Source organism: Xiphophorus couchianus, chromosome 16, assembly GCF_001444195.1.
Source record: "Xiphophorus couchianus chromosome 16, X_couchianus-1.0, whole genome shotgun sequence".
Taxonomy (NCBI): Eukaryota; Metazoa; Chordata; class Actinopteri; order Cyprinodontiformes; family Poeciliidae; genus Xiphophorus; species Xiphophorus couchianus.
In genome coordinates, this window is record NC_040243.1 from 11,634,389 (window position 1) to 11,657,232 (window position 22,844).

Sequence of the window (22,844 nt, forward strand, 5' to 3'; positions counted from 1 at the left end):
GTTGTTGTTGTTGTTGTTTATTTTTATTGCCGAGTGCTTTTACACGGACGTGCTGTCCGGTTAAACTGTAAATAAAGTAAGAAAAAAACAAAACATCAACACTTAGTATTGCAGAATTCAATCAACTTAAACATGGATTTATTAGCGAGGCTTGACTAACCTGTTATAAGGCAGTTTATTCTTAGAACACTTCGTCATATAATAAACATCGGCATTCAACTATCAGTGCAGCAAACACAGCTAGCATTGGGCTAATTAGCACTAGCAAATTCAGCAAGCTCACACTTAGAACAGATAACAAAAAACTCATCTCCCCACAGCTTGCAGCATTAATAACTCACCACGTTGGGCAACACTCATGAACGCCAGTAGAATATGATTTTAATGTAGCTTCAGATTGTTAGCTTCAGTTAACGGCAGTCTCGGTGTATTACTGGCCTGCCGTAAGTTTCTTCTCTGGTTTCATCTCCCCTCCACTACCAATGCAAAACAACTACAGAGCCCCCTAGCGGAATGGGAGGAGTGAATCCCACAGGGATGGTTTAGATCAAAACATATCCATAATGAGCAATAATGGCTCAAAGTCCAATCCGTAAGAATAACTGCAAATTTGTTCTCTCAGAGCCCTTCTGTCTCTTCTTACAGAATGGCAGCTTCTTTGTAAAGAACAGGTAAAAATGCTACTCTTTAGCTGTGCAAAGCTGGTAAAGACAAACTAGACACGCAAATTTAATTTCACCAATGTGTCATTGTCAATGGGGGACAGTGGGGTAAACAAAATGGACAGAATATTTTTCAAAACATATGTAAATAAAATTCCTTACATTTTAGCCGGAGTGCCCGTTTGTTATGGTCCATTGCATAAAATCCCACAGAATTACATTGAAATTTGTGGTTGTAGTTTGGGGAGTGCAAAGGTACTGTAAGTACTTTTCATATCACTTGTTTGCAGTCCAAGCATTAATGCTTTTCTTTATACATTAATGCATCCACTGTTGATAAAGTGGATGTTGATTCACTTTAAACATTCTCTAAACATAAACTTTATCAAGCACATTTGTGGACAAAAATACAAATGGATGACTTAGTAGTGGATTCCTACCACTTTTCATGCGCAAGAAGAGCTGAATGGTTCGACGTCATGAACACTGGAAGCCCACGCATCCTTTACATGCCAAAAGTAACCAATACCCAGTCAGTGCTCATCCAAGTCTAAGAAAAACACTGCAGAAATTTTGCCTGCCAAGAAAGTCCGAGGTGGGCGCTAGAATTAATCACATTACACCAGAAGAAACAGTAAGAACAGAGCAAAACTAACTGCTTCAAGAAGAACCTTTTATGGGAAATATAATTGTCTGGAGGAAGAAACAGAAGAAAGTATTTAAACAGGTTGAATGCACATCAAAACAAGCAATATCTCGCAAAAAGTAACAATCAACATGAAGCATGGACCTGTTCCAAAACCAAGCGGTAATTTCGTCATTTTTCTTTCCCTTTGAATACCGCACCAATTTGAGGAAATGGCTTGGAGTGTGTTTAAAGGCGTCTATGTTGCAGGAGTGTTGGGAACCAAGACGGTTTGGCTCTGGGCAGCATGTCAACCTCAGTTCAAATTATCCTCACTAATGACAATTCCAAGAGGAAGTGGCCATTTGTATGTGTGTGATGTTAATATGTTCTGTAAGGGTATTGAATGAACACCAAGATAAAAAATTGGCCTTCTTAGTTGGAATCCCAAGTGTTGCCTAAGTAAACTAAGTGGGAACTTTCGCTGTTCTGAAACTTTAGAAAGATTATGACTTCCTGCCTTATGTTATAAATTGATTAAATAGGGTAAACTGCAAAAACTCCCACATTGTAAAATGACAGAACAAAGTAATTTGATATAAACAGATATAGGGAGACTAAAAAGTACAAATGAGGTATCATGAGTAAGACAGAGAAGAGAAAGCAGTTCAGGGAAGAAAAAAAATTCTCAATTAACGTGTTGATTGCTCAAACAAATTAAAAATACAGTTAACCTGCCTATTTGAGTATTTACTATCAATTTAAGTCACATAAAGAGGTCATTCTTTGCTGGCCTTTTCAAACTGAAAAGATTTTTTTTTCTATTGACTGGTGAGTATAAGTGTTGTAGTGTCACAAAGCACACATGTTTAAATGGTAAAAATGTGCATAGTTTTGATTTTATGTGCAATGTTGTTGTGTCTTCAGAGGTTTGCATATGGAAATTAGCTCAAAGAGTTAAAGTCTGGTACAACAAAGATTCTTGTTTATTGTTTTTTTTTTTTTTAAGTTAATGGTCTTGTATACAATACCTGTAAAATGAATAAAATAAACTAAATCCACTTTGCTGTCTTTTTTTTTTTTGCCTGGAAAAAAAAGGACACCATTATAAATTTTTCTTTGGAAATTTAAGAACAAAAGTCTCATTCACATATTTGCACTTTAGGACAAAATAAGAAGAATAAAGGAGTGCTTACAAGAATAAACTCTCTTTATTTTTTATTACTAGTGCACTATGTCTAGGGGAAATTATGACAAATTAAATCAAACCAGAAGAGAGTTGACATTTCACAGGCATATTTTGTTCCTTAACTTCTATGCAGAGTTTGAATGGAAAAAAGCAACCTCTGCTTAGAACGTTGAAACTCAACTAAAATGTTTTTTCATTTTACTTTTTGACTAAACTCATAAAACAGATCAGACCTTTCACACTGTTAAGAAGCAATATGTTTTTCTTTAACGTTTAGAATTCTAGAGTGTGTAATTGTCTGTGTGAAATGTTTGTTACCTTGTGGGTGTGTCCTCTGTAGCAGCCCTCTTAGGACCCTGCTAAGGAGGAGGATCACCTCAAACCAAGCTCTTTTATTAAAGGAGCATTAATAAGAGCTGGAGTTCGATTGGCCTGGGTAAATTGGGAAGGCGGGGTTAACCAGTATATAGGGTGGCATTTTGTGGCCATTTTGAAGCTTAATAAACCATCTTTTTTTTCCCCTCACCCCACCTCTCAGTGTAAAGCACACACACACACACACCAAAGCAGCATTTTTTTATACCTACAAAGGAACCTTTATGGACCAAAAGTCTATTTATAAATATATATGGATTCATGCAATAAATGACTTTTCAGTTTTTTAGATATAAACGTCACTTTTTTTGGTAACTTCGAAGATCAGAACAATTACATGTTTGAAACCTTGGATGTGAAAACATCTCCAGACATTGAACAGGCCTGTATCTCCAAGAATACTTTGCTACAATATTTTTGATCAAAAGAATGCATAAACAATTTAAAACCCATGCTTTGAATGTATTGGTCAACACAGCTTTTATGTTTCCTGAAGTCTCTCTCTGATTGACTGACCAGTTCTCCTCACATCTCCTACACAGAGAGCTGCTGGGTTCTGAGATGGCAGAGTTCTTAGTCTCGGAAATAAACCAGAACCAGCAAATAGACTGCTGATCAGTACAAAATGCTATTGTCAAAATATAAAAGTAATAAAAAAAATATACACCCACAGTTATTCTCTTGACATTCTACAACTCACTCAAGCTAAAGCTAATTGGCAACAGAGTTTTTGTTGATGGTTTTGTCATGTTTTCTGTCTGTGTAATGTTATCTCAACGTAAAGGACTCAAGAGAACTCAAACCTTATGTCCAAGAATGCGTTGCACATCCCCCTTCCTCTCATCTCTCTGTATCATTTCCCAAGACTGTTTACCACAAACACAAGAGCGGCGCTGCCTTGGCTCATTATGGACAGCCACGCTGCAATGCGATGTACTGCCAAGTCCTGCCCCACTGCTCAGGCCTTGCACTCTTGTCTTTACTACCCAGCATCCAAGAACAGAGGGGTAAGGGTGCTGGTGGTCATGTTAATGTGTTTCTGCGGGGCCTACATGATGTCATCTTGTGGCATGGAGGGGGCCAATCAAACCCTGAGAAAATTATGTCACCTTTTGTTGAGCCGCTCCATTCAAAGCTATAGAAGTGCAGTGAATTGAGAGCTGCATAGAGGTCATTTTTTTTCCCCTGAAGAGTTGTGTTTATGTGTATGTGTGTGAAAAAAAAAACAGAAGAAAAAAGAAGCGGGGGAGGCAGACAAGCAGAGAAATGCATTGTGGACATGCTAATGTTGTTGACTATAACCAGAGCCATAAAGATGTCATGAAGCTCAAGTTACAAAACATCAGCGAGAGGGCCCTCGGTCTTCTTTTCTTATTTCATTTTGTATTGTTGTCTCCTTCAGATGTAGTTCTTAATTAATCCATATGATGTTTGACAAAACTTGTCAAAACTACAACAAGCTGGAGAATAAAAGCATAAAGCATACAGTTAGTTTTTCATTGAACTGAAAGTGACGACAATATGCAACCCCTCAAACGATGACTGCACCCTCTTAGAACCTCCACCCACGCTCCTTCCCCCATAAGGACGAAGCTCCCCGTTCTCAGCAGACATCGACAGTGAATGACATTAGAATAGGAAGTGATTTTGCTGGACTTATTCAGTCTAATTGAAAGCAATAATTATGTTTATGCTTTAGGCTGGCATGGGTTTCTACATGTGCAGAAAAATTGTTTTTGGAGCCATCAACAAGGTTCTGGAATAATTCTGGCAGCATACTGACAATTTATGCAAACTGTATTATTTTGTTCAGAAGAGTGATCAAGTATCCAGTCAGAATTATACCAGAAGGTTAATAATGCTTACAAAAAACATGTGTTTTGTTACCAATTTGCAAATTGACATGTATCCAAATATTAGTGGCTCTGTATGTGTACAATTAAATATGTATGTATATTTGAAATTGTGTAAATTATATAAAACAATCACAACAATTTCAATCTTAGTTTTTAAATGTAATTCAAATGTTTAAATTTTGTTTTTAAAAGTGTTGCCGATGTATTTAGTATACTCATTCCAAATAGACACAGAACACTTAAAATAATCAGCAAATGCAGAAAAGTTGCATTACATTCCTATCCAAGATTGCATTAAAACCACTGCCCAGAACTAAATAGTTTCTATTACTTAGCTTTGTGAGTGCAAAACTTATAATTGCCTATATCCTTTTAAACCAAAACTTCCCCGTTCCTTTAAAATAACTGAACCTAACAATGGCAAGGAAGTAGAAAATGAGGGTGATCCCGAATCTCTCTAAAAAAATAATTATGAGTTTTATGATTGAGACACCTCCGACAAAACCTGTAATGAAGCAAACATTATAACAGCAATAAAAAAGACGCATAGCAATCATTAAGACAAACATCTCGCTGCATTAGTCTGCAGCTAATTAGCATTAGCTGCATTAGTCATATAAATCCCCAGGTGCAGTAACAGAACAAACAGACTTAAATACACTTTTTTATTTCTGCTAACAAGTTTTTGCAGACACAACAAAAGGGATGGAGATATAAATCATCATCATAACGAACAGTGCGCCAGGATGATCGGCCTACATTAAAAGACTGCCAATGTGTCACAAAGAAATGCAGTTTGGGAGTGTTTTCGGTTGGCATTCATCAAAAACCTGCAACAATGGTGTCTTTGTGAAGGAAACTGGAAGACAGAAGCTACAGTTCCACTGAATAAACAAGCTCAGCACAGCACCTTGATCTCACATAGCTTGATTTTGTTCATCACAAAACGCATTGACAGCACTTAAAATTTTCACATTACAACCGCAAACTTCAATGCATTTTTTGTGAGCGCAAAGTAGTGCATAATTGTGAAATTTAGAATAATGGGCATGCATTAGTGGCTTGTCTTTAGGCTCCCTTATACTAACTAAGACAAATTCCCTCCAGAAGGTAAGAAAGTAACACTAAATCATTTCCATGGTAAAATATGGCAGTGGTGGCAGGTAGGTAATTTATTTATTTTAATTGTCAGTCTGTATAATAGCAAAATAGGTAGAGACATTCCCAAAAATATGTAATTGCAGCAAACTGTAAGTACATGTGCAGGACAGAGGTCTCAGAATATTCTCAGTAATACTTAAAAACCATGCCATCCTGCTCTTTCACATTTCAATTATAAACTATTGTTTTTATCGAATCTAAAATCCTATTACAATGTATTGAGGTTTGGGGTTGTAAAAGTTCAATGGGTATAAATACTTTTGCATGGCACTGTACAAAACTGATTTTATGTTCTTTACTGTACATGTGCAAAAGATACACAAAATGAAAAGTCCATCGAATTACTATCCTTTAAATTTTCCAGCGGTTGGTGATCCCTTTTCATGAATAAATGTCACAGCATGAAGAAGCACTGAAAATCAAGAGCAGATGCACATGGAGAAACAATATTTATCCAAGTTCAATTCAGGAAAAAATGAGAAAGTCAAACAATGTGTAAATGGTTGATGTAACTGTGGCATTAGCACATTTATTACATCGATTTTTCTACTGAGCATGTATCCAGATGTTGACAGATGTGTTCCACAATGTCTGAGCTGCTGAATCCTCTCCACTTTGCCTCAGAGTTTTTGTCACAGCTTTTTTCCGAGTTCCAGTCCTGGCTCGAACCTGACAGCTAGATCGTCAGGGAAGTGGCTCACTCAGTCATTTGCCAGGCCAGGAGCGCACAGCTGCTGCAGGAGGATGCAGGTCGACCGACCAGCTCACGATTAGGTGTGATCCTAGAAACATGATATAGAAAGTTATAATTGACTACGGCCACAAACAAACAGTTTGAACATCCACATTTTTCTCAAGCCAATTTACAGAAAATTCAAAGTGTATAAGCTTTTCAGTATTTTTTTCAGTTGTTTGCTAGTAATGTTTCTATGAAATAAATGTCTTGAAAATGGAACCTGATGTTTTAATGTATAATGTAGGTACTGAAAAAAATGAATGTATTTAAAAATTATATATGTTGAATTTAACTGCCTAATAGATGAAAGAGTTATTTAAAACAAATGTTTGAAACCAAACCCAAATCTGTGATAGTTCAGGCTATTTGAAGTGGGGTTCTATGGAGAGATCTGGCATAGTTAGTGTCTTACCTCTGGCAGATATCAGAGCAACCTTACTTTGGCAAATACTAATCAGAGTAAATGTGGTTGGGGTGTATTTAAGGCATTTTAGAAAAAAATAAAATTTGAAAAACGTTACAGTAGTTCACACACATACTACTAATCTATTAAATTTTGTTGTAATTTCTGCTTCAAAATGTAGCTATCACATATTACAGATGAGGTAAAGGATGCTATTAAATTATCCTGGACTTAAATAAAACCCTTAGCAAAGTAACAGGATGAACGCCTGTAGGTAAAACTGCTTTGATGCAGTAATTCATACAAAAGGAGTCCAAAACAAATCAAGGGCATGCGTTGAACTTCATCTGAACATTCATTTTAGTAAGACATTTCTGTATTTATAAAACAGTGCCTGTCTTTATACCTCTCTGATATTTGTGTGAGTGGCAGAAACCTGGTTTCTGCTCTACTAATCCAAGATGAAGAATTAAACCTGTATAACATCTGCAGACAATTCCACTTCAGAAGCATCAGAACTATCCCTTTATAAGTTCTTTTTATTAATGCAGGAGCTTTGAAATTGGCATAAAAAAGTTGGAGATTAGCCTCAACAAGTGCATGCTTGAAGTTCTGATTTAAAAGATTCTCATGTCATTCCAGAGGTTCGAAATAATAAAAAAAGTTTTTTTTACAACGCTTTTAACAGAGTACAACAAAACAGTTAAAGATAAAGATGAGGTCGGTGAGCAATCTCAAATTAGGTAATGCAGGTAGGTGGCATCTTGACAACCCAGACTTTGCTGTACCTGCACTTGTTCTTGTAATCTCCCCAGAAAAAATGACATAATGCTGCCCACCTCCGCACAGCAGCCACTCAACCCTGCGGTTGTTATGGCAGCAAAGTGGTGTGACCGGCCCAGCCCGCCCGGTCTTTGCCGAAAGAAGGGAAGGAACAATGTGTCAGAGGATAAGTAGTCATCAATCACTATTTCTCATCTTCTTTCTGCTTGTCTGCACCGACAAGCTGGTTTACCTGCAAGGAATCACGTTCGCCAATGTACAGGATGTGACTTAAAATTTTCTCATTTTCATTCCGCTGCAACTGAAAGATCACATGGCATCCAGTCTGTATGATTTTTGTTAAAAATCTATGACCATTATTTGCTGCCTTGGTCAGATTTTGTGCTCTTGTAGCTTATTTTCTGGATCTTTCTCTCTCTTTGGCTTGCATTCTGGTTTTTCCCTTCCCACGTTTCTTTCCTGTGCCTCACCTTGGAGTGCAGCCAGCGAGAGCAGCATCAGCGCATAGGATCCAGGTCCCAACCTGCCTTTGAGTCTTTGCCTGCCCATGTATATCTTTTTGTGCCGGAGGCTGCAACTAGGGCTGGCAGCCCCTATCGCCCTACCTCAAAAGCCCATCTACTGTACCCGTCTGTTGGCGCTGTGCCACCTATACACAGTTCCCCTTCACTTACTGACAGAACCAACTAGACAGCAGAGGAAGATATTATGAGCCTTAAAACAACTATAGAAAATGATTGCTCATCTGAACTCCACTAAAAACACCCACGACCACCGTGAGAGGTACACTTATACAGTACCTGTCATTCAGCCTGCTGGCTGCCCTGCACAATCCCATTACCGAGTTCCTTTGAAGGCCACCGACTCTGCGGTGGGCCATCAAAGCATATCTTCTCAGTTCCACTGAATGAATCTGAGGCTCCTGTGTTTGAAGTGATATCTCAGTGCCACTGCATTCTTTACTTTGCTGTCATGACTTAGATTACACAATAAAACAAAAAGAGAAAATGAAGGGTACAAATCCTGTGTCATTCCCTGGATGGTACGCAGTGATCACATGTGTCTCAAAACGTCTGTTTTATCAGTAACCAACACACTGGAGTTGTGTGTGGCAACTGTCCGACTTAGTAATATGCCTGCAATGTGTGTGAACAAACTCAGTGATGAAAAAGGAGAAATCAGAGACATCTTTACCTTTTAAAACTGTTGAGATAGAGTTTCCATTACTCAGCCTCTTTTCGCAGCTCACCTGGGATGACCTGAAAAAGACAAAGGATGGGGGGAATGAAGATGATTCAGAAAGGCTTCCCTTGATAAGTAAGGAATCAAATTCAGCCTAGGTCAGCTCTACCCAAACTTGATTTCATAAAGTTCCAACTATGTAGAAACTGGGGATCATTTTAAAGAACAAAAAAATGAAGATAAGACAAAAAAAACAAAACAACAACAAAAAATCATCCTAGTCTGGGTAGTAGACACTTCTAGAGATGTCTAAACTTTAATATATCTACCTACTTTGTATATACTAAACTTATTGGATATACTTATTTAATGGCTTAGTAACACAGACAGTAAACCTGCCGTTGAGATGTGACAGTAGGGGAAGGTGCTGTAGGTGTATTTTTTGGTTTGTGTAACTTCAAGGGAAACATAATGACAATTATGTATTCACAATATATTATTTGGCCTTTAAGTAAAACCATTTCAGATGCAAAATTCAAATATGTGGGGTGAAATGTGCTGGTAAAGTCAAAAGTGTGATTTCTAACCTCAGTGGCTTCAAATTGGCCAGGAAGAACAAACATGTGATACAATTATTGATGAAATGTTTATAACCTCAAATAGGCTCATACAGTGGTTCAGGTGATTTAATTAAAACTATAGATTCATAAACAAATATTGCTGAAAAAGAACATCCTGCAATTTCACACTACCAAGTATCATCTATTGCCTGTGTTTAAAGTGTATCTCAATGATTTATAAATCTGTTTCTTCCCCTAACCTTAACCCTAGAAAAATATGATGGCAACTTGGAGTCTCAGCACATTGAAATTACTACAAATGACTGTCATTGTGAACTGTCAATAGACATGCTATTTGTCTCAGGACTGATCACAGCCATACCAGAAAACGCATTCAGGCATTCTGCTCCTCTAACTTCACAAAATTTTCAGAAGAAAATTAAGCACCCGTGAATTATTATTATTTTTTTTTTGCCACAAAATAAGAGCCTCAAACAGACAGGCATGTTGTCAAATACAAGCTTGAACCTATTTCATTAGAAGTGACACACTGACAGTACATGGATAGTGTTGATGAGAATTGTTGTTGAAAAAAGAAGCCCACTATTTCTACTTTACCTAGCTTGTAAAGGCTTTTTTTCTTGTCTTGGTATCGGATATTTACTAGTAACAGCTTTAAATCATACAACATTGCAAATGGTGACAATTGCTAAACAGATTCATTTGTCTGAAGGACGGCAAGCATAATTATTTCCTTAATTCATGGAGTCATTTAAGATCATGATTGCCTCAAATTAGACATGGTGGGGGATACCAATAGGATAGTTCTTACTCTTTAGATTCTTTCTCAACCAGAGGTAGCCTTATAGTTACAAATAGTTCAGGCCTTTTTGCAGTTTTCCAACAAATGCCACTAAAAGTAAAACCTTTATTGGAAAGTTAGCTCAGCCAACTCTGTAAAAATTAAAAATTTTCTGGGGGGGCCTACAACACTCTGCTTTTTTAATTACACATTATCAATTTAAGTTGTATTACTATATAAGGTTGCCAGGTTCAGGTCAGTACTGGCTTAGTCAACCTATTGTTATTTAGATGCAAAGAAGTTTCAGCCTGAAGCTGCACTAGCTAAAGTAATCACAGCCCAGGCCCAAATCCATCCAAACCAAAGTCAAAGGTGCTTGCTGCGTCTAAGTTTCTCTGTCCCAGACAGGTTACCTTGGCAACAAATGCACTATTTCCAAGTGACACAAAGCCCAAACTCAAAAATCTCCTTTCAGGTTGAAGGCTCCAAGAGTTGAGGGGGAAAACAGCAATAATAAGACGGTGGGGAGAGAAACTGAATACTGAGAAATTGCTTCACAGAGTTTCTGGAGGACATGGTAAAATGGTTCTTTCCTTTTAAAAATACCTTTCTCTGGCACCAGGCGCCACAGGTAGCTGTGTCCTGCTTTTGCTTCTTTTATACCCTTTCTAGTGTTTCAGCTTTTTTTTTTTCTAAGCTACCACACTGTGCTAAGTGAGTTATCATGTACACCAGCTGACTGGAGGTGCATGAGGTTTAGCTGAGCTTCCAATGAGGTAATGTTTAGAGAGGTTGGTGAGCAAGTAGAAGAGTTAGTCAGGTCTTGATTAGCTCAGAAGTGGGGGCCTTCTCCAATATTGGACACCCCTTTGTGTGGTGAGATTACTACCTTATGAAAAACTGCCCCCGCTGACACGCCTGATGGGATCAGAGCTTCCTGCTTATGAGCCCGCCATGGACAGAAAAGAAAACGCACAAATACCAAGCACGCACTTTCAAAAGTGTCCAGACCAGACAACCGTGAAAACTCTGAGGTCACTCCTCACATGCAAGATGTGTTTTGCATTAATAAAATGTCCAGTGTGTGGAAACATTGAGAATTGTGTGGCATCAAAGATCACTTAGTGTTTCTTAAGCCTCCTAGTGTTTGTCATGACTAGAAGTAATGATCTCAAGACTGAAAAGAATACATTTATTAACAGGCCAAAGAACAAACAAACATTATGCATTCAATTGTTACATCCTACAGCCCATCACTGATGAAAGTTACACAGTGAACTACTGTACTACTGTCATCTAAAAATATGGAAAGCATACAGCTTAATTGAAAACCACAACAGTGTGTGTTGGATATTTGCCTAAACTGACACACTGTGCAAAAAAAAAAAAATAATAATCAGAGAAGAAACCAACTTGGCCATAATGACTCTGGAGGAGCTACAGAGATCCACAGCTCTGGTGAAATGTCTGTGGACATCTGCATTGTATGTCACTGTTTAAACCTCAACTGCTTGTAATGTAGTGGTTATAGCAAGAAGTTGCTCTGGTTAGATGAGATCATGGCATGTGTGGCAAAAAACTAATAATTCAACTTAGCCTGAACAAACCACTCCCGAGGTAATACACAGTGGTGACAGCATTGTGTTATGGGGATGGCTTTCTCCAGCAGGGACAGGCTGGTTTGTATGAGAGTTAAATACAGAGAAATACTGGAGGTAAACCTCTTCTCTGCTGCAAAAGACTTAACCTTTTAGCAGGAAAACAACATACAGCCAACACCATAACAAAAACAGTTTACAGCAATAGATTCTTATATAGTTGAATGATCCAAGCAGAACATACAGAATCAAGACCTAAGTCTAATTTGGACTTCATGTTGGGACTTGAACACAGATTTTTTAAAGATGCTCTCCAACCCAAACTGATTGAGCTGTGTCTATTTTGAAACTGGACAAAGATTTTATCCTCAGTCTCTGTGGAAGATCGAGACACTCCCCAAATAACTGCTGCCTTTCATTTTTTATGGTTTTATTAGCTCTTGATATTTGATATTTGATAGTGAATTGACAGGAAAGTGGGTATTGAGAGAGGGCGCAACACATGCGGCAAAGGTCATCAGCCCGGTACTCAAACTTGTGATGTCTGTGTTGAGAACTAAGGCCTCCATATGTGGGTTGTGCTTGACCCCTGTGCCAAAAAACACTGCTTTAATTGTTGCAAAAGGTGGCTATATGAAGTATTGACAAAAACATTACCAAGCTATGCTTTTCAAATCTTTACTTGTAAAATATTTTAAAAACCGTGTTCAAAATTATGTGCTACCTTGTGTTGGTGTATACACACATGAAATCCCACTAAAATACATTGAGGTTTGTAGTTCTAGCCTGTCAAAATATGTCAAAAGTTTAAGGGTATTAAAACTGTTGCAACTCACTACAGAAGATTATTTCTATTATTTGACATCACTTCTGATGGTCCATTAGTTCAAATTAATCTATGATTATGAGATAAATGTAAACAGGAAACTGCAAACAAAAACCTGCCTCGGACAGCAAAGTAGAGCTTTATACTTATTTCCAGATGTGTAATTGGCTGTTAATTAGTGGTGGCCTTAGTTCACATAACCTTCCCCAAACAAATCACAATTAAACCTAAGGCCAATGGAATAAATGTGGCAGCCTGGTTTTGTTGAGCTGTACCGCAAACTTCAACACCTTTCCACTTCTACTGTGTGGCAGCCTGTACCAACAAACACTCATATTTCCACAGAGTGCGTTGTGAAAACAAATAAATGCTGTGTGTGTGCATGTTTTAGCATTTCTCATGTAGTAAGGCCTATTTTTCCAGTAAATACTACGTTATGAGGATCCACTGCTCCTCATTGGGCCCAATGTTCAGGCCCCATAAGAAGAAGGGCTGTTTTGGAGTTTGGGGTTAGGTTTAGTTGTGAATTGGATTTAGGTAAAGTTAAGGGTTAGGCATGTAATGGTGATGGTTAGGTGTAGGTTAAGGGTCAGGGTTTAGGCTATAGAAATGAATGACGTAATGGAAGTCACTGTCAAAATATAAATGTATAATATGTGTGTGTGTGTGTGTATGCAAAGCATGCAAATAAAAAGCACACATACCAATCAGGGACACTGGCACAACCTTGCGCCAGCGGTCTTTTAAACCAGTCATGTGAAACGACCCATTCCCTTCTGCAAATCAGATTACATCTCCGAGCTGAGCCGAGGCCTGCATGTACACACCCACATTCAAAGCTAAGGGGCTCATGTCCATTACACAGGCACATGCACAGGCGTACACAACACTCACCCTAATCAGATTTTGTCCTACCAACCCTCCTGAAATTGTGAGAGTACAAAATCCGCCGGGGTCCCACTAAGAGAGGAAATATTAACTCAAAAATTTACAACTCAAATGATTCAACAAATAAGACAGATTCAGGGACTGCATCCTAAGAATAATGGAGTTCTTTCTATGGAGTTCCCTGAAAATCGTAGTGGGCTCTCATAAGCTTCCTTTCAGCAGTGTTCCGACTGCTGTTTGGCAGGGCCGCTGTGGAATGAGCACATGTGGAAACATGTTTATAGAGCGTTTGGTCTGAATGCAAATGATAGATGATTCGTGAATGATTCAAGTTCTCTTCAGGTTACCACGTATTGAAAACACAAAAGCGCAGTCATTTATTCTGCTTCAATTAGTGTCAAATTGGCCTCAGTCAGTGATTTCAAGTTAAACAACATTAAACAGTCCAGCGAGAGACTCAGTTAGCAGATAAATAAATGCATGGATAGCTGAATCCTTTCAGAGTAGCAGAGTGAGTGTGCAAATATTTCAGGGCTGCTCGTGTCTACTTTGACTATCAGGTGATGAAAGTTTTTGACGCTCTGTGAGTGTACTGTAAAGTTTTTGGCTCAGAGAAAGGGTGAAATAAGTTGGTTGACTGCCTGTTGGGGGACCAGTTCTCTTAATCAAACCCAGACAGCAAGAGGAAGTACACTCTGCCATAAATAATATACATTACGTCCCTACTCATGCAAGTAGAAAATACACTAAATACAACACAAAGGGATTTCCTCGAACCCAAGTGACAATCAAATCTCTTTTTTTTGTTTCTGATTTTATTAAAAATAAATTATTTCTTCAAAGAACTGATGTAAAGTTCATTGTCTGTGCCTCCTTTGCCGTAGAGGTTAAGGGGTAGGAAGTTGTGGGTGGCTGGAAGTCGAGATGACTGTGCCCTCAATGGGGCGTCAGGACTCTGTCAGTAAGTTAAACTCAAGTTCAGCTCTAGTGGGCTTATCCTGTCTTCACAGCGACATCTGAGAAGAGCACCAGTGGAGATGGGCAGAGTGGAGAATAGAGGAGCTTAGATTGCACTGGATGTTCAGATAAGGTGACAGGAAAGGGCAAAACAGGGCCCGGACAACATGGGAAGCGAACTGTGGTTACTGTTACACTCGGAAGAGATCATTCAACTGTTGGCTCACCTTTCCCACCTGTGGAGGCCAGGATGTGACTTGGTCACAAAGTACAACAGCAGGGAATTGAGAATTTGTCACGTCACACTGAACCTCAGTACATACAATTGTCAACAATTACAACCAACATGGCAGGGTGAGATGGTGGACCACAAGAGAGCAGGTCAAAGGAGTAAACAGCAACAAGAAAAACCTTTAGCTAGTAATAAAAATGTTGGATTCTGAAGCTGCGGAGCTTCTTGAGACAAGAAGCTCCGCAGAAACCCCAATAGAAATACTGGAATACTGGAAGCTTCAAAGTTAATATAAAAAGAACCTATACTTCACTGCAATATTGCTTGATAGGTTAACCAATGTAATGCTAATATGACAGATTTAAAATCAATTTAAAATGTATTCTTAATTTAAAAACAAAACTTTACAACAAATTTGAATCTGCAAGTAGAAATAATGAATGGCCACACATGGCCAAAAAGCTAGAAAAAAATATCTTGGACATTATTATTGATTCTTTTTATAATTTATTTTAAAAGCAAATTTGGAACCAAAAGTGATAATGGAAAGTCAAATGATCTTATTTGAAATAAAAATATCACAAAATATTTGTCTATTAGTTTTCCAAATAATAACAGAACCTGTGACCAGGAGCGGTCACCATAGCTGTGAGATGTTAGTTTTAGAGCATAGGTAAACGGCCTCATCTATGGTGGGCCGGTACCCTACACAGAGAACGCACATGTTTTCCATTGTGGTTAAAAGAGATGGGGATTAAAGTGTAGCACAGCTGGAGCCACAGCTATACACCCCATGGTGGGATCACAGTCCTCCCTGGTCTTTGAGCAGTGCTGATGCAGCTCAGTTGGAGGCCTGGTATTGTGTAAGGAGAAGGCATGGTCAAATCTACTTTATAGGTAAGGCCAAAAGGAAAATATATTTATTGGTTTTGAGGAGGCAGACAAGTAGGGAAGTTGGTAAAAGTGCCTGACAGAAGGTGACAGACCCTCACACAAAAACAAACTGTTAAGGTTATGGAAAGGTGTTGAAATGAACTGGATATTGCTTACACAACCCCAAAACTGTCCCAGTAAAAGATAGATCACCTTCAAAGCTCATATTAAAAACCATAAAGATGTGAAACAATGACGGTGGCTAGAAAAGAAAAACAATGGCAAATTGCCAAAAGTTGATGCTGTTTAATGCTTGACTTTCACCTCAGTGCCTCTAGGTCAAATGGGCCACATTCAGGTACCACAGGGGATAGTTAAAGCAGGAGACTGTGACCGTGTAGCCAATTAACAACAGACACTTTATAAAGGCAAGCAGTGCAAGGGACATTGAGCAAGATATGCATAGTGGAGCATATCTGCGCTTACCAAAAAAAAAAAAAAAGCCAATTAACAAACACCACATGAAGTTCTGCTGTGACTGCATTGGCTACAGAGCTTTTACATGAGCAGCAAGTATAACGACTTTGTGTGCAGAGCGAGGAAGGATGTAGGGAGGGCTGAACATTCATTTTGTCAGTTCCACCCAGCAATAGTATCCACTGCTGAGTGGTTTGAGGGATGTGAAGTATTTAAGGGTTTGCTTACTTTCATAAGCCTATAAAAAGGGAAAATTAAACTGAAACCATTTTTACGCTCTTTACATTTTTAAATATTCTAATATGCTTGGGGTTTGGTGAAGAACATGCTTATGTGGACTATTTAGGTCAAATTTGAATTCTAGCTTAATTTTGTAACAAATGCACTCTAGATCACGTAAATTGAGTTACTCTGAATTTCTACTCAAACAAGTTAAACCTGAGCATCCCAGAAAATTAGGAACTTCCATTCTTAACCTTTTGGCCTCCCATAAACTAAGATAATTACATGTTTTTCGTCTGTCAGTTCTGCAGCACTGGTGTATCCCCTTCTCTGTATGTTTGTGGGAGGAACTGGGTAGTAGGGATTGCGTGCAGGGCGTCTGAGCAGATTTGCTGGACTTTCTCACCCACAAACACACTGCGGCTGAAAGAGGACGACATGTTAATGAGTGTGTGCTAGGTTGTGTTTTGAGACTGGAAAGAGATTTACGAAGTGATTGGAATCAGCTCTGAAAAGGTCACGCTGAACAAGTTCATGAGACTAAGTGAATGCAGTTTCGTCTTCAATCCAGGTGACTCAAAGCCGGTAGCTTCTCTACACACTGGTACCACTCAAATCACTTATCCCTCCTCCATGACATCATTAGTTTCCGAATCCAGTGACGCCACACTGACATTTGGTCTCTTTGATTAATTGGTTCCTACAGGGCTCTAGGAGTATTTCCGACCGAAACCAGAAAAGAACACACTTCTTCAGCACTGATTTGTTAGATCTAAACACTCCTTTAGCCTAGAGAAAACCACAATCCAGGATGATCTAACATGAAATAAAAAGCATAACTCAATGTAGCTGAGTTTTCTTGAACTCGGTCACAACTTTAAATAGGATTGGGCGTATCTGTCAAAGTACCTTGACAACAAACATCCAACAAAACACATCGACATAACGCATGGATCACAGCACAAACCTAAATGCATGCTTCTGTGCACATGTCCTTCATGCGTTAACATGGATTGCAAATATTCCCATGTAAGATGAAAACTTTCCAACAGTGGAAAAAGGTAGAATGAGGAAAACATGTAATCCAGCTAATCCTGCAAGGATTAGGACCAGGCGAATATCAGCAATAATAAACAAATGACTAACATTCTCGGCCTGTGTGGTTTCAAGCCCCAGGGCTCCAGCTAGAACCCAGCAGGGTCTGGATCCAATCCCCGCTGTTTATCAGTGCACGTAGAAGTGGCCACTTGTGAAACCTCTGAGATAAACGCTTGGGGGACAAACAGAAAATGGCTAACAGAGGAGCCTAACCAAATCACTCCTCCGAGTTGAGGTTGCAGATCAGACCTCAAACACCACAGCCTGATATTCTGGCTATGTTCTTACCACTCTATTTTTCACAGCGACACAGTTTTCTATTACACATTTTTCTATGGCCTGATGGTTTGATATAACCTTCAACATGTTTTAGTGACAAAATACTCTAATCTGTCAGGCAACACTTGGACTGAATTAATTTACCATTACAAAAAGCAAAACTATGCAAGTAAACAAACAAAGGAAGTTGACATAGTAAAAATCAGTTTGTTCCAAAAAGGAGTGCACCCACATTACAAGGCTTTCAACACTTTCAATAGATTTTCATTTATTCTAAATACATGTCTAATTTATATACTGACACAACTCAATCGTTTAGCATTATTTTCATCTGGACTGATTGGGAGGTCAAACACTGAATAAATTAGAATTTGAATTGTGTGATTACTAAAGCCACAGATACTAAAGTTTGCACTTTCACAATCTTTTTTGATGCAACCATTTTAGCTTAAAGATATGCTTTGATTCATTAACAGAGGCAAACATATTTTTTTTTATTTTTTGCTGTATTCAAAACTACTCCCTTAATCAATGAATCTGCAGCAATTGAAATGGGCTGGTAAGATCTTGAAGAAAACCACAGAGTGGTATGATAAACAGTAATGACTTGTACTTGTATAGCAATCTGAGGAAGTCAGACGGAGGTGAGATTGCCATGCAGCAGCGCCACCAGGCCCTCTGACTACCACCAGTACATAAGGCGGGTGAAGTGTCTTGCCCAAGCACACAATAACACAAGTGGAGGGAGCGGGAGTCGACCCAGCAACATACTGATTACGTTATGCGCTGCTACCACGGTTGCCAGTATCGTCCCGCCAGCCATATTGACCAGGAATAGTCAGATCGTTGTATCTCTTAATCCACAGCATCAATATGACACAATTTTGGACAAAGGTCAAGTTATTTTCATTTGGCAAATTGACAGGAACATTTTTAACATATTTCTTTCCCTGTCTTATCAGAAGCAAGTTACACACTGGATAGGTCACCTGTCCATCACAGGACAAAAGACCATGGATGCACACAATCACATCTAAGGGTAATGTAATGTCTAAAGACTCTATTATTGCATCTTTAGGACAGTGGCACAATGCTAGAGTACTTTGATAGAGCTCCAGCAAGGGAAAAAAAAGGGTTTTGATTTTTTTTTTTTAAGAAAAAAAAAAACCTTGAAATAAAGTCAGGGACCCTCTTGCTGGATGGCAGAGTTTCTATGAATTTCACCATCATGCAACTTAATAAAAAAAAAAAACAAAGTTCTTTTAAGACTTCTGTCTGAATGAAAACATGAAACAGCAAACCTGTTTTGTTTATTGACAAAATATTGATTGCTGGTCACCATGGAGTTATTGCAGAAGAATGTTAGACAGGTAACATAATGGATCATAAATGCCCTGAAGGAGTAACAGGGTTGCTTAATTGCTCTGTGTTGTAAAACTACAGATCAAAGTCAAAGGAGTGAAAACAGGTTGTATTTTTTATATTCTAAAACTGCTTCCACTGGTAATGCAGACACAATAGCTTTGTTTTATTTGACATCCGAGAAAGTGTTTTGACTCAAACTAGGTGAATTCAGGTGCTCTAATATCGAAAGCATTAAAATCAGTCTTTTGCACTTTCAGATTTATTTTCAGATTTATTTTCAGATTCAATGTGGAAAAAGTGAATAATTTGTAACATCTTGCTTTCTCTGCCTGCCTCCACCACAACACCTTACCTGCTGTGCCCAGTGACTTACAAAGTCTGAAGGACTTTTCTGTCCCAAAGCAATTCCCTGGCTGGCACAAAAGCCATCTGGGGTGCGTCTGAGAGCTTAAGCAACAGAATAACTCTTTCAAGCAGAACTCTGCATGGTACTGACTGCAGGGCGCTGAGGTTGCCACTACCTAGACTCCAACTGTATCTCCTCCTCCCCTTTCACCCCTTTAATCCTGACCTACATGACTGACTCCAACTGAAAGCTCCACACGCCAGAGGTGGGAACCAAAAGCACTGTCAGATGTATATAAAAAGGCCACCTGCTCATCAAATTAAATTGCATCCACAATTGTGAATAAAGAGAAAGAGAAAGAAGAGGGGAAATGAGAAAAATAAAAGGAAAGACAAGTCACTCGCCTCCCTTTGTGATCTTGGCAGACAAAAGAACAAATTGTATGTCTGTGTCATGATTCTACAGCTCAAAATTGGCATAGGAACCCACTTAGAACTGCTCGCATGTGTAGATGTTGATATAGGTTCCCACCTGAGAGCGGAAGAGGTGCACGGACTCACCTTTCAGCCTTTCATCTTGGTTTCTTTTGTATTCCATGACACTTGTACATGCTGTCTCTTTCCACTATTGAGAAGAATTGACTGTTATTATTCCAAACAGCATTATCTTTATTAATGCCACAGGTCTCAGGACTGTGCACTTGCCGGGAGCTGGGTCTAGATGGAGCACAGACCAGTCTGGCTAGATAAAAGCTCAGCGAAGAGTGATGTATGCAAGCCAGACAGCTCCGACAGGCCTTCATCCTTGCTCTTCAAGCTCAGAGAGAGGCAGAGGACCTACAAAGACAAAGATATGACTTTAATCTTTAGATCAGGTGGAAACATTTGTTCTGAGAGTAGCATTATAGAAGACTATCAAAGCCACTGGCAGTCGGAACAAACACATTTTATCATAAGCAAACATATTTCGTTGAAATTGAGAGAAAACAAAACAAAAACAAACTTCTGAAAGTCTAACATAAACTATGTTATGTTTTGAAAAAATGATTCATATATTTCTATTATGGCTGGTATTAACTTGAAGGAGGCTCTTTCCCAAAGGCTGTCATGCATGACAAGTTATTTTAAAGGTGGTGTGGAGAGCTGACGTGTGGCCAGGCTTGGGCAGGGCAGCGGCCGGGGGTCTTAGCTTAATGCCTCAAGCCCCTCGCTCCAGTGAGGCACACAGAATCAGCTCCTGGCCAGAGTCCGGACACTGATTTATGGGACTGGGTGATTATGATCAAACCAGCCGTGAGGACCACCCAGATGGTGGCACAGGATGACAAACACACACGAAAAAAAAAAAAAAAAGAAAAAAAAAAAAAAAACACACACCCATAAACCCATACATTTTTCTTAACTTTAATGGTCAGAAATTATCATCATCTAAAAACAGCAACTAAAACGCCAAGATACACCAACTAATCAAAATTTGCAAGTGCTTTGTGTAATTAATCTGAAACAATTAGAATAAGAGAAAGAAATGCTGAGACTTCCTCATTCCTAACAAGTGAAGTTTACTCATCGGAGCTTATCTGTTTCTGCAGAATTAACTTTTTTAGAAAGCTATTTCTGCTAAAGCATTTCTTACATTTTTTGTCTGTTGTCTGTATAATTCTGTTCTTAAAGTGTTGTGACGTTTGACCTATGCTCCTTCTACACTGCAAGATTTCCAGATTAAGATAAAAATTTTAATTTTATTTACCCAAAAAGTTTGTTCGTGTTTGGAAATCATTTTAATATCTCTCAAAAGATAATAAAAATACTACATTTTTTGTGATGTTCTTTTATCTACATGGTCTTTAAAGATAATCGGTTAGAAGTCAGAAATATTCTGGTCATTTCAGAGTTATTACTTTTTACTTTCTTTCTTACTTTCAAAGATCAGAATAGCAGCTTTCAAATCAGAGAGAAAGCGATGGAAAACATTTATCACTAAATTAACGACACTCAAGTCACTCGCTCGACATTTTCTCTCATAAAACAGATCTTCTAGTTCACAGCCAGTTTGAAAGCCAGTTTTCTCTATAAGTCACATTTCCTGTCAAGAGCATGTGCAAATATGCTAAGCCAAAGAGGAAAAACCAAGAAAAGCAAATATTTCCCGCTTGCTGGGGCACAACGCGACCAAACCTCGAGGCACCAGTTGGATGAGCTGAACAATAACAGTCAATGACAAATCGGACGTGGTGCATTCCTTGAGCAAACACTGATCTCATAAATGGAGACAGGTAGACAAACACTCACCTGCCCTGAGCAAATAAGACACGCACACTAACACATGCATACTTTGAGAGTAGTCAATAGGTTTATGTAACTATGATAACATTTATTTCAGTGAAAATGTTTTTATAGTTAAAAAGGTGTTTGTTTTTTTTGCAAATTACAGTAACACTGTGCAAACCTGATGTTGGAAATAAAATCTTACTTTCTCATTAGTTTAAGGACTGAATTCAACCCTATCTGTAGTCAGAGGGAGCTGCATCGTCATTGCTTTGCATTTATGTGAACACCCTTTGCTGCCTTTTGATTGGGCACTCCAACAGAGAAGATGAAGAGAAGAGGAAGTTGTGGTGGCAATGAGAAGCAATGGGGATGACTGGTAGCGATCACATGAAGGAAAAAAAAACTACTTGGTTTCTATGGAGATGAGTAAACAGTGGTTGAGAGAGAGCAAAAAATGGGGAGTGGGATGCAGAGGGAGGGAGGCAATGACTGACCTGCAGTAGTTAACAATTCATCCCTGTATCCGGATCTCGAATGATTGGGCAAACATGGAGTGCTACAGAGGCTAATGGGCCCCAAAGGGCTGAGAGAGGGGCATCACCCCATGGGTGACACAGTGACAGGCTCCCACTGTTTGGTGTGAGTAAGGAAAAGAGACTGCCAGGAAGGGAGAAGGGAAATGCAGGGGGGGAGGTGAGGGCATGATGGGTGATGGGAGAGTAGCTAAGCAAACAGGATCATGGTTGACTACAGTACAATCATCAAACAGTAAGGATGGCTGAAGCCTTGGAAAATAGAGTACAGGCATGAGTTGTGTAAAGATCCCATTCTGAGGATACCGGCAATATTTAAAGTGTACCACAGCAAACATCAACCAATAAATTCTGTTCCAGGTCCTCATGTTAAGTTAAAAATGTAAGAACATTTGGAAACCAGTTGTGCCAACAGAGGAAATAAAAATTTTACAGGCCTTAATCACAGTAACAGTATATGTTTCTGGCACATATCCACTTTATTACGGAACATTTTGCCCATCTGGGTGAGCCACTAAGGGAACACACATCACCTTTACAGGGATAGTT

General features: G+C 38.8%; 1 long non-coding RNA gene across 2 annotated transcripts in view; it reads right to left on the reverse strand.

The window, feature by feature from the left end:
• Positions 1 to 5,358: 5,358 nt before the first annotated feature.
• The window catches only part of LOC114160009 (uncharacterized), a 59,008-nt gene continuing 41,522 nt past the window's right edge, over positions 5,359 to 22,844 (reverse strand). For both annotated transcript variants that reach the window (XR_003598696.1, XR_003598697.1), the window contains 3 exons: positions 20,056 to 20,331; positions 8,985 to 9,049; positions 5,359 to 6,650 (listed from right to left, as the gene is read on the reverse strand). This is a non-coding gene — a long non-coding RNA (uncharacterized LOC114160009). The remainder of the gene's footprint in view (positions 6,651 to 8,984; positions 9,050 to 20,055; positions 20,332 to 22,844) is intronic.